General features: G+C 38.8%; 1 protein-coding gene across 12 annotated transcripts in view; it reads right to left on the bottom strand.

The window, feature by feature from the left end:
* ANKHD1 (ankyrin repeat and KH domain containing 1) overlaps positions 1–12820 on the bottom strand; it is a 128067-nt gene that overhangs the window by 99122 nt on the left and 16125 nt on the right. The gene's annotated exons all lie outside the window — the stretch shown is intronic.

Genomic DNA, 12820 nt, shown 5'->3' with positions numbered 1-12820 from the left:
ATGCCCTGCTCCACTGGTGTGGCTCAGTAGTGGAGCGCCAACCTATGAATCAGGAGGTCAAGGTTCAATTCCCGGTCAGAGCACATGCCTGGGTTGTAGGGCTTGATCCCCAGCAGGGGGCAGGCAGGAGGCAGCCAATCAATGATTCTCTCTCATCACTGATGTTTCTATCTCCCTCTCCCTTCTTCTCTGAAATCAATAAAAATATATTTTTAAAAAGCTCATGCTCTTTGTCCTCGTAATTCTATTATAAGAAATCTATTAAAAATTTACAAGCTGTACTGGTTAATAATGCCGATTTTTTTTCAATAGATGGAGTTATACATATGTTGATATACCTTATCTGAAAGCCAGATAAAAATATGCAAGGATGTTGACTGCAGCATTAATTAAAATTCCAAAAAGAAAAAGAAAAAAACTACAATAGGGAATTTGGTAAATGCGTTTTGTACATTCACAGGATGGACTACTATGCAGTCACTATACACAGTATTTTTGAAGCATACTGAATGGCACGAGAAACCATCAAACTAAGTGAAAGCCACAAGATTCAAAACAGTATGGTCGTTATTTTGCTAAAAGTATATATGTACATGTAAGTAAACATGAAATGAGTACTCATAGCATATAATCATGAATACATATTTACATACCTATATACGTCTATCTATAATAATAAAAGCGTAATATGCAAATCGACCAAACAGCCAAACAGCAGAATGACCATCCGGACGACCTTCTGGACAAAGCCGAGGCTGCGAAGGCCTACTGTACTCTTGCACATTCCAGACATTGTGCCTCTAGTAATATATAAATACTAGAGGCCCAGTGCACGAATTTGTGCACCAGTGGGGTCCCTCGGCCTGGCCTGTGGGATCGGGCGAAAACCGGCTCTCCGGCATCCCCCAAGGGGTCCCAGATTGCGAGAGGGCGCAGGCCAGACCCAGGGATCCCACCGGTGCACAATTGGGGCCGGGGAGAGACGCGGGAGGTTGGCCAGCCCGGGTGGGACTGCGGGAAGGCTCCAGGGCATGTCCAGCGTGTCTTGCTCAGTCCCAATCGGCCGGACCCCAGCAGCAAGCTAACCTACTGGTTGGAGCATCTGCCTCCTGGTGATCAGTGCACATCATAGCAAGTGGTTGAGCAGCCTTAGCATATCATTAGCATATTACACTTTGATTGGTTGAACGGCTGACCGGTCGACCAGACACTTAGCATATTAGGCTTTTATTATATAGGATGTATATCTGGGGAAGTTAACAGTTTTTGTAGACAGATAGAAAAACTGGAATAAAAAGGTTAAGTACTTCTTCAGAGTCACACAGCTAATAAATGGCACAGCTAGGTTTCAAACCCAGGCCATTAAGCTACAGAATCTGTGCTCTTAATCACTAGGCAATGCTATATCACAAATTTATAAACAAAGCACCTCTGTATTTGGACTACATTATTTGGCATATGTAGCTAGTTGATTATCAGTTTCCACAATGGACACCAAATAAAGATATCCTAATAAAGACAGTCAAGTTAGAATGATTTGGGTGTAATTTATTACCTATCCTACCTAATAGACAAATATGCAAATTGACCGCACCTTCGCTATGCCAAGCCACGCCCACCAACCAAGCCACGCCCACCAACCAATCAGGACAAGTATGCAAATTACCCAAAAAAGATGGCGGCTAATTTGACATCAAGACAGCGTAGAAAGAACCCAAGAGCTGCAGAAGGGAGCAAAGCTGCAGAGAAGCAAGCAAGCCGGGGGGAGGAGACGGGAGGAGCGGAGGCGGGGCCGGGGGAGAAGGGAGGAGAGCGGGGCGGGCTGGCGGAGAAGGCGGGCCGGGGGACAAGGGAGGAGCGGAGGCGGGGCCGGGTAGAGTGCAGCAGGAAACCCTATTGCAGGATTTTTCCTGCAACGGGAACGCTAGTTATACTATAATTTTACAAAATAAATCTTTAACTTCAGATCTAATAACATTGAGCAATGAACTATGTACTAGTATGTACTTAGTATAATACATCACAGCTTCACTAATATGTAATTATAAAGATGGCATTCTAGACCCATGCCAATAGATAAATGTAGAATATTAGTTGTCAAATGATATCAAAAAGTAACTGTACAACAAAGAGCTTGTTATAAGTCCACGACATTAGGTATTTGCAGATACATATACCTGCCAGTTGTAAGGATAGATAAAACCATGATTCCAAATTCTGGAATTTCTAACTGAAGATGGTATTTAGATGTTAACATTTCAAATTTATGAAAAGTATTGGTCTGAGTGGTATCATATATTATTATAGAGACAAATACAGAGTATATGTATTATATAACATTTTAAAAATCCAAGTTAAGGATTTCCAATTCTCTCCCATTTGTTTCTCCAATATTTACTGAAGTCCTATTTTATACAAAGCACTATGCGAGCACAAAAATATGGTAGAAGAAATAAGTCAAAGACTCCAACAATGATTATAAAAGGCCTAAAAGAGAAATAAATGGTATAGCTATACACAATAGAGAGAAGTCACTTCCAGCCCCAGTAATCTAAGAAGACATTGCACAAGTAGTATTTGAATTTGGTTTTTAAGGAAGCATAGAATTTCAACAGGTGGTCAGATGGGGACGGGGAGGGGAGAAGTAGAGGTGGGAGGGAATAAAATGAAAAATAGGCTTGAAGATGCATTTGGAAAATGATGACTGGTCCACACAAAAAAACAAAAGGTCCTCTTCATACATTGCTAATGGGAATATAAATGATGCAGCCACTGTGGGAAACAGTTTGACAGTTCTTCAAATATTAAACATAGAATTATCATATGATCCAGCAATTCTACTTCTATGCATATATATATGAGGATTGAAACATATATACATGTTCACACAAAAACTTGTACACATAATTTCATAGATGCATTATGATATAATGCAGACATAAAAATGGAAATTGAAATGTCCATCAACTGATAAATAGATAAACAAAATGTGGTATATCCATACAATGGAATATTATTTAGCCATAAAAAGGAATAAGTACTGACACATGCCAGAATAAAAAGTTATATGAAAGGTCCAGCATAAGCAAATCCATAGAGACAGGAAAGAGATTAGTGGTTGCCTGAAGAGTCAGGGAGGGAGGAATGGATGTGATTGCCAACAGGTCTGAGATTTCTTTCTGGAATGATGAAAATGTCTGGAATTAGATAGTTATGAATACTGCATAATCTTGTAAATGTACCATAAACAAATGAATTGTACACTTTAAAATGTTAAATTTTATGATATGTGATTATATCTCAATTTTAAAAAATATATAAGGTACTTAGAGTAGAATTATGGCTTTAGAAAGAATAACTGGGGATAGATTTGAGTAAGATCATGTAAAAGGTGATAGACTGCTCACTGCCTACCTGGTCACCAACAGTAAGAAGACAGAGAACCAGCCCCAGCTGGTTTGGCTCAGTGGATAGAGCATCGGCCCAGGTTTTATTCCGGTCAAGGGCACATGCCCAGGCTGTGGGCTCGATCCCCAGTAGGGGACATGCAGGAGGCAGCCAATCAATGATTCTTTCTCATCATTGATGTTTCTATCTACCTCTCCCTTCCTCTCTGAAATCAATTAAAAAATAAATAAAATATATTTTAAAATATTTTTAAAGGCATAAAAGATAGACACTATGGTAAGAGACAGAACAAAAGAGTTGGAATTACATAGAATTATATTCTAAGAATTACATTTATATAGTGCCTCAAAGTATTTTTACCTTATTTCATCATTTCAATAGCACTGTAAGGTAGGTGAGGCAGGTATTGTCTTTGTTTATGGAGAAAGAAAAAGAATCTCAGAAAGGTTGAGTGATATGCCTGATGAAACTAGCACTTGAACCTAATTCTCCTGATCTCTTGTGCAATATTCCATTATATTTTGTAGCCTGATTGAAATGCTCACTGCCTACCTAGCTATCCACTAGGGCTATCTTTTATGCCTTTTGAAACTGGAAGAATGACACTCACTGAGAATCAGCATTCACTTGAATTTTCTTTTCCCCCCCATTTATTTTTCCCAGTTTTCTTGAGATATCATTGACATCAATGTTGTATAAATTTAAGGTGTACAACATAATGATTTCATGTGATGCACATATTGCAAAATGATTAGCAAAGTAAATTTAGTTAACACCATCAATTCACAGTTACAATCTTCTTGTGATGACCACGTAAATTGTCAAATGTAGTTTTAGCCATTTTATATTTAAGTTCTGACCCACATGATCAAAAAACTTTAAATATCTACAACACTTGGGAAAATCTTAAGTTCCCAGGATTTTATAGTCACATATAACTAAACACATAAGTGATTTAAAGATATTTGTGTCAACCAGATGTGCCAAAAAGCACTTAATTCTATTATTATTCTGTTCTATCCCCTCTACAATTTTATAATGTGGAATCAATTTTTTAAAAACCCAGTTATGCCTATTACTTTGGGAATATTTGGGGATTGCTTTTAGCAGTTCATAAATATCTTACTGATAAACCCACTGAAACACATACTCTTGAAATTCAGAGTGACATATCATCACCTCAATATATATCTGGCCAGAAAAAATGGAAACCATTTATAACTACATGAAAATATTAAATAAGACCTATTCTGTACATTTAATAAAGGCTTGGTGACATAGTACCAAAAAAGTCTATAAAATGGATAAGTCCAAATTTATGACATATCTAATGAAATTAATCTTCATTATGCAAAGGAATATAAAGTCTCATAGTTTCTTATATGTAGCTGAAGGATTACAGAAATTCCCCTTATTGCCTGATGATACATGTACACAGCTCATCTCTATTCACCAGCTTCATTCAGCAGCAAACATGAAATACCCAACTAATAGTGGTATTTGCCAATGGCAAAACTGTTTATTTCAAGTCTTAAATATTGCAGATTTTTCTTCTACCTCTGATAAGGTACAAAAATAAAAGGTGGAAAAAATAGGACAAGAGGGAATCTGGCCCTGTCCCCCCCACCCCCGCCACACACAACTACCTGTTTTTCTCTTATAGATAATCTTTTCTTAAATGCTAAAGGCAAAAATTTTGTCTTTCTTTTCAAAAGTCTTGTTTTAAATCTGTGTTTAAAAAAATGAGAATGGTTTTTAGCTTCAACTAGAATTTAAACAAAGGGGTGGAAGAAAACAGGAAAAGCATTTTTTATCCCACTTGACATTTCAGAAATGAACCACTGGATGGCAACAGTTACTAGGGAGATTAACCACAGAATCTGCTTCTATCATCTTAAAAACAAACAAAAAAACGGTCACCCTGGCCAAAATCTAGTTAGAAAAATCACTTATCAATCTAGTTATGATTTGGCCAAAATATGCTTCCACTAAAAAAACAATTTATATCACCCAGCTGGCGTGGCTCAGAGGTTGAGCATCGACCTATGAACCAGGAGGTGATGGTTCAATTACTGGTTAGGGCACATGCCTAGGTTGTGGGCTTGATCCCCAGTAGGGGGCATGTAGGAGGCAGTCGATCAATGATTCTCTCTCATCATTGATATTTCTTATCTCTCTCTCCCTCCCTCCTTTCTTCCCTGAAATCAATAAAAATGTATTTTTAAAAAACCAAACACTTATATCAAGTGTAAGTAAGCAGTATTATAATTAAATTAAATTTTCAATAAGATTAATATATTTTAAGTCATATAATAGTAAAAATCTCACTCTACATTTGTCAATAACCAATTATTACCTTTTCTAATACTGTATTTCTGGAATAGCAATTGCTAGTTAAAAGAGAAAAGAACTCAGTAAAAATGAGTTATCTATCATAAAACATGTACATTACATTATACATTTTTTCTCTAGACAGGTGGTCATACCATGCAATATGCATGATAACACCACCAAACTCTCAAATATAAGTAGAAAATACACTGATTATCATTAAAACAAATAATCAAATAAATCTAACTTTTAATAGACAAACAGAGTATATAATTTTTATTTTTAGCATGTTAATTTGTATTTTATGTTAGGGACTAAAATATTAGTAGTCACAAATTTTGCTTCTACTAACCTCTTTAAAAGAATTTATTTTTAATGATTTCAGATAGGAAGGGAGAGGAAGGGGGAGGGGAAGAAGGGAGGGAGGAAGAGGGGGAGGCACAGAGAGGGGGAAAGGAGGAGGGGAGAGAGAGAGAGAGAGAGATCAATGATGAGAGAATCATTGATTAGCTGCCTCCTGTATGTCCCCTACTAGGGAATGAGTCCCCAATCTGGGCATGTGCCCTGACCGGTAATTGAACTGTGACCTCTTGGTTCATAGGTTGACGCTCAACCATTTAGCAGCACTGGCTGGGCTCTACTAACTTTTAAGAATCATCATCACTCCCATGAATTCCACGTGGAGCTAAGAGAAAGCTTCTATGAGAAAGCTTAAGGGAAGGCTAAATCTTTATTTTACACCACTTCTCTTCACAAACCTTCAAAAATGAAGCTCCTGCCCAACTGAAGCTCTCTTAAGAAATTCAGATTTGAAAATTAAAAATAAGCTAAATAAAACATTTTAAACTTCTAAAATATACATTTTTTAAAAATGTACTTGCTATTTCTCCTCTCTTATTTAGTCTATCTATAGGATAGACCTGTGGTCGGCAAACTGCAGCTCGCGAGCCACATACAGCTCTTTGGCCCCTTGAGTGTGGCTCTTCCACAAAATACCACGGCCTGGGCGAGTCTATTTTGAAGATTTTGAAGAAGAGGCGTTAGAAGAAGTTTAAGTTTAAAAAATTTGGCTCTCAAAAGAAATTTCAGTCGTTGTACTGTTGATATTTGGCTCTGTTGACTAATAAGTTTGCCGACCACTGGGATAGACCAACATGCCTTGCCTTTCCCCACCTAAATTTAAGCCCTCCCTCTTCTTTAAGTCAGAATTGTCACTTACACCAATTTTAGAATGCTTTGGTTTACTATTGATTCCTAGTTGGAGCAGCAAAAAGGATGGGTTAGTGTTCCATGAAATAATTACTGAAGGACATAGAAATTCCTTTTTGCAAAACACACAGTACTCAAAAGTTCAACAGTAGCATCCATCATAAACATGCTCCAAGAATCACTCAAAGGGAGAAAGTAACAGTTGCAATTCAGGCCCAAATAATGATAAATTTAGGAGTGAATTTTGCTGATACAGTAAGGCCCAATATAATAAGCAACAACATCCTGAAATACTAGAATGAAAAGGATATATTTCCTAACATAAACACTTCTCAAATTTCTTTCTAAAAGGAAAACTGTATTCCCAATTTCAGACCTACAATCCTCTTTTCACAAAACATAAATGGTATTTTGGGATTTCTTTAGCTTCACACAGCACAGAAGAGAACATCATGTTTTTCCTAAGTTAAAACTGGAGAAAGTTAACTCTGCTCAACTATAAAAATTTCATTTCTAAGCTATAGTTTATATAAAATCTATTATTTTCTGAAGTCTCTAATTAAAAATGGGAGATAGGAAGATCTTTTAAAAAATAATTATGATTAAGAACTTAAAAACTAGGTCACCATTAATAAAAGGCCTCATATTTATCAGCATATTCCATTTATTATTCCATTCAATCATCTTACCTATTCAATGAAGTAGAGAACTAATCTTTATTTTATTTGTTTATTTATAATATATTTTTATTGATTTCAAAGAGGAAGGGAGAGGGAGAAGAGATAGAAACATCAACGATGAGAGAATGATTGGTCAGCTGCTTCCTACACAACCCACACTTGGAATGGGGCCTGCAACCCAGGCATATACCTTGACCGGAAATGACCACAGGACCCTTCAGTCCGTGGGCCTACACGCTATCCACTGAGCCAAATCGGCTAGGGCCTAATCTTCATTTAATGTAATAAACTCAGAAAAGTTAAGTGGCTTGTCCAAGATCACATAACTATGGAGGTATCTGAAGCCATGTATTTCAGATGCCAAAGCTCATAACCTTTCACCACATCAAACTGTGTTAAGTGAATCTCCTAAACAATGAAGTATAAGTAAAACAAGTACTAAGCAATGAAGTAAGCAGAGAATCTACAAGGATTGCAATGTTGTAGTTTAACAGTAATAGTAATGTCAGGAAAAAAAGTCTTTAAATTACATTAAATGTAACAGATTATCAAGCTCACTAACTCCTCTATGCCAGAGTTCTTTAACAGACAGACAAATTCTGTTTTCATTTAATAATTTCTGGCAGCTACATCTACATTATTTCTAATCAGCACACGTATAATAAAATTTGTACCACAGTAAGTTTTTTAAAAAGAAGATTGCTTACATATTCATTAGAAATGCCGCAGGAAACAAGTATCTGGCAATTAAGAACAAGAAAATCTTATTGTTGAAGGGAAAAATATTACTCTATATTTTCCCCAACATAATAAATGGGTAAGATTGAAGTTAGAAAGAAGTCCTGGCTTCTGTTCATTATTCTAAACTAGAGGCCTGGTGCACGAAATTCGTGCACGGAAGGGAAGGGTCCCTCAGCCAGGCCTGCACCCTCTCCAATCTGGGACCTCTCGGGGGATGTCTGACTGCCAGAGGGATGGGGCCTAAACCGGCAGTCGGACATCTCTCTGGCAATCCGGAACCACTGGCTCCTAACCACTTACCTGCCTGCCAGCCTGATCCCCCTAATTACTCTCCCTTGCCAGCCTGATCTCCCTAATTGCTCTCCCCTGCTGGCCTGATCCCCCTAAATGCTCTCCCCTGCTGGTCTGATCGCCCTAACTGCTCTCCTCCCCTGCTGGCCTGATCGCCCCTAACCGCCTCTGCCTCGGCCCCGCCACCATGGCTTTGTACAGAAGGACATCCGGAAGACATCTGGTCTAATTAGCATATTACCCTTTTATTAGTATAGACTATAAGTCTAGCTAGACAACAAGCATTGAACACTCAACAATTAATTCCTATAAGGGGAGGACAGCATAATGACTAAAAGCAAGGACTTGTAGAATACCAGCCCACACAACTCACAGTATGATCTTAGATAACTTGTTTACCTCTCTTAGCTTCATTTTCCTCAGCTATAAAATAAAGACAGCAATAACTATATCACAGAGTTGTTGATGATTAAAACAGTATCTCTAAACTTGCACAATAGTGCTTAACACATGGTAATTGCTCAACAAATATTGTTATTTTTACTATTAATATTACTACTACTACTATTATTAAGGTTAGTTTCTATATTCTTACTTTCTACTCCATAAAAATAATATAGAATTCATTATATTTGTTTTAGACTAACAAATAATCTGAGCATATTAAGCACTACATATATATTCATTCAACCTTTATTAAGCATCTACTATGTGCCAGACATTCTAGTATATACTGGGAACATAAAAATAAATAAGACATGCCCTGGCTGGTATGGCTCAGCTGATTGTTGTTCCGTGCACTGAAAGGTCACCAGTTCGATTCCCAGTCAGGGCACATGCCCAGGTTGTGGGCTCCACCTCCAGTGGGAAGGGGGCATGCAGGAGGCAGCCCATTGATGTTTCTCTCTCCCTCTCCCTTCCTCTCTTTCTAAACAAAAAATAAAAACATATTTTTAAATAAATATGATTCCTGCTCATTAAGACAGATAATCAAATAAATGTAATACAATACATATTAGACACTATAACAATCATATACATAACATGGGAACACAGAGGAAGGAATGAATGGTTAATTCCAAATGATAGTAATAAAGGAAATCAGAAATGACAACTCTGAAACAAAAAGGTATCCAACAGGATGGGAAAGAGTGACAACAGTGACAGCAGCAGTGTATAGTAGTAGTAGTTACGAACATAGGCTTTACAGACCAAGAAGATACCTGGATTCAAATCCTGGCTCCATCATTACTAGATGAATGACTTTGTATATGCTACATAATATCTCTAAGCTTCAGCTTCCTTACCTGTAAATTGGGAATAATATCACTTTCTTCATATGGCAGTTGTAAAATTTATTTGAGAATATATAAGCAAGCATTTGGCCCCATGGACAATAAGCACTCAGCATATAGCAGTTATTATGATACTAGAAGCCAAAGCAATGAAAGTGAATGTACCAGGGCATATAATAGCTTGATAGGATCAGAAAACTACAGCAATTTGGTATAGATGGAATATAAAAAGCAAATAAAGTAGGGTACAGCAAGGATAGGGTTGGAAAAACAGACAGAAGCAAAATCCTAAATAACCTCATATATAGCAAGGAATTTGGGTTTACTCTTTATCTAAGAAATGAGAAGGCTGCCGAAACCGGTTTGGCTCAGTGGATAGAGCGTCGGCCTGCGGACTGAAAGGTCCCAGGTTCGATTCCGGTCAAGGGCATGTACCTTGGTTGTGGGCACATCCCCGGTAGGGGTTGTGCAGGAGGCAGCTGGTCGATGTTTCTCTAGCATCGATGTTTCTAATTCTCTAGCATCGATGTTTCTAACTCTCATTTCTCATATCTATCCCTCTCTCTTCCTCTCTGTAAAAAATCAATAAAATATATTTAAAAAAAAAAAAAGAAATGAGAAGGCTTTTTGCCAAAGGAGTGACATGATTGAACTGGCATTAGAGAAGTTACTCTGATAACACGACAGAGGAAAAAGTGGAGAAGTATAATCTTGGAAATAGAAAGAGCCCAAGATTACCACAATAAGTGCAGGTGAAAGATGATGGTTTGATTTTCAGTAGAAGCAGTGAGGATACAGCAGAAGGGACATACAAACAAGATTTTTAAAAATATATATATATATATATATTTATTTATTTTATTTTTTTAATTTTATTGATTTTTCACAGAGAGGAAGGGAGAGGGATAGAGAGCTAGAAACATCGATGAGAGAGAGACATCGACCAGCTGCCTCCTGCACACCCCCCACCACTGGGGGATGTGCCCGCAACCAATGTACATGCCCCTGACCGGAATCGAACCTGGGACCTTCTAGTCCACAGGCTGACGCTCTATCCACTGAGCCAAACCGGTTTCGGCTATATATATTTATTGACTTCAGAGAGGAAGGGAAAGGGAGAGATAGAAACCTCAATGATAAGAGAGAATCATCGAGAGAAACCAAGATGGCGGCATAGGTAAACACCTAAACTGCTGCCTCGCACAACAATTTCAAAACTACAACTAAAAGACAAAACGTCTATCACCCAGAACCACGGGAAAGCTGGCTGAGTGGAAGTTCTACAACTAGAAGGAAAGAGAAAAGAGCATTGAGATGTGCACAAGTGCTGAAAAGCTGAGGTACAGAGGCACGCGAATCGGGCTGGCGGTGGGTGTCTGGGTGCACTGCTTTTTTCAACCCAAAGGGAGACAAGCTCCTGATTACTCTGAACTCCAGTTTCTGGGGAGACGCTGGGGACCCAAACTCCTACGGGGAGAAGCTGGACTGTCTGTCATCGGGTCGGAAAGTGAGGGTGACTTTCTTGCAGAGGTGTGCCCAGCAATCATTGTTTACTGTGCTGGGGCGCAGGGCGCGGGGACTTGGAAACGCAGAGATGGCTGACTGGCAGCCAGCACTGTTTGCCATGCCCTAGCCTAGTGACTCCCTGAGACCTCGCCCCGCACAATCTACAAACCCACCCAAGCTCCACGCAGCGGCTTTTGCATATAAATGGCCTGCCCTATCACAGCTTAACCTAACAAACTGCAGCTCTGGTCAGACAGCTCCAAAACCTCCAAACCCCAAGCAAAGAGGAGAAAACTGTAGTTCTTGCTGTAGCTCCTGCTGGGTGGCCTCAGACAGTAGCTGACCTGCACCCCATTGGAGATCCAGAAACGAGTGTATCTAGTGGTCAGTGTGAGACGACACCAGATTTCAACTACTCACATCCATAAGTGACACATTCAAGAGGCAGACTCAGTGAGCACCAAAGCCCCACTGAAGCAAGTCCTGCCCCATAAGCATGTCTCCAGCGCAGCATTTCTTCCATTATAGACACAGCAGGTCCTCACAGCCAATTGGCCTGGAGGTCAATTCCTCTCAGTGACACCAACAACAATCTAGACTTAACTACAACAAGGCTGTACACACAGTCCACAAAGGGGTGGACCAAGAGTGTCCACCTCAGGTAACTGGGAGGCCAATCCACTGGGCCATATAGGACACCTAGCACACAAAGCCACCCTACCAACTCAGGGAAGCAGCAAAAATGTGGAGACAAACAGATCACAAACAAAAGAAATGGAGGAAAACAAACACTGGATATAGAGTTCAAAACCACGGTTATAAGGTTTTTCAAGAATTTCCTAGAAAAGGCCGATAAATTTAACGAGACCCTCAAGGATATGAAAAAGGACCAACTAGAAATAAAACATACACTGACTGAAATAAAAAATATTATACAGAGATCCAACAGCAGACTAGAGGAACGCAAGAATCAAGTCAAATATCTGAAATACAAAGAAGCAAAAAACACTCAACCAGGAAAGCAAAAAGAAAAAAGAATCCAAAAATTTGAAGATAGCGTAAGAAGCCTCTGGGATAACTTCAAGCATACCAACATCAGAATTATAGGGGTGCCAGAAGAAGAGAGACAGCAAGATACTGAAAACCTATTTGAAGAAATAATGACAGAAAACTTCCCCCATCTGGTGAAAGAAATAGACTTACAAGTCCAGGAAGCGCACAGAACCCCAAACAAAAGGAATCCAAAGAGGACCACACCAAGACACATCATAATTAAAATGCCAAGGGCAAAAGACAAAGAGAGAATATTAAAAGCAGCAAGAGAAAAACAGTTAATTACCTACAAGGGAGCACCCATAC

The sequence above is a fragment of the Eptesicus fuscus genome, chromosome 6, assembly GCF_027574615.1.
Source record: "Eptesicus fuscus isolate TK198812 chromosome 6, DD_ASM_mEF_20220401, whole genome shotgun sequence".
NCBI lineage: Eukaryota > Metazoa > Chordata > Mammalia > Chiroptera > Vespertilionidae > Eptesicus > Eptesicus fuscus.
Note: the sequence above shows the minus strand (reverse complement) of the source record. Positions and strands in the feature narration are given on the sequence as shown.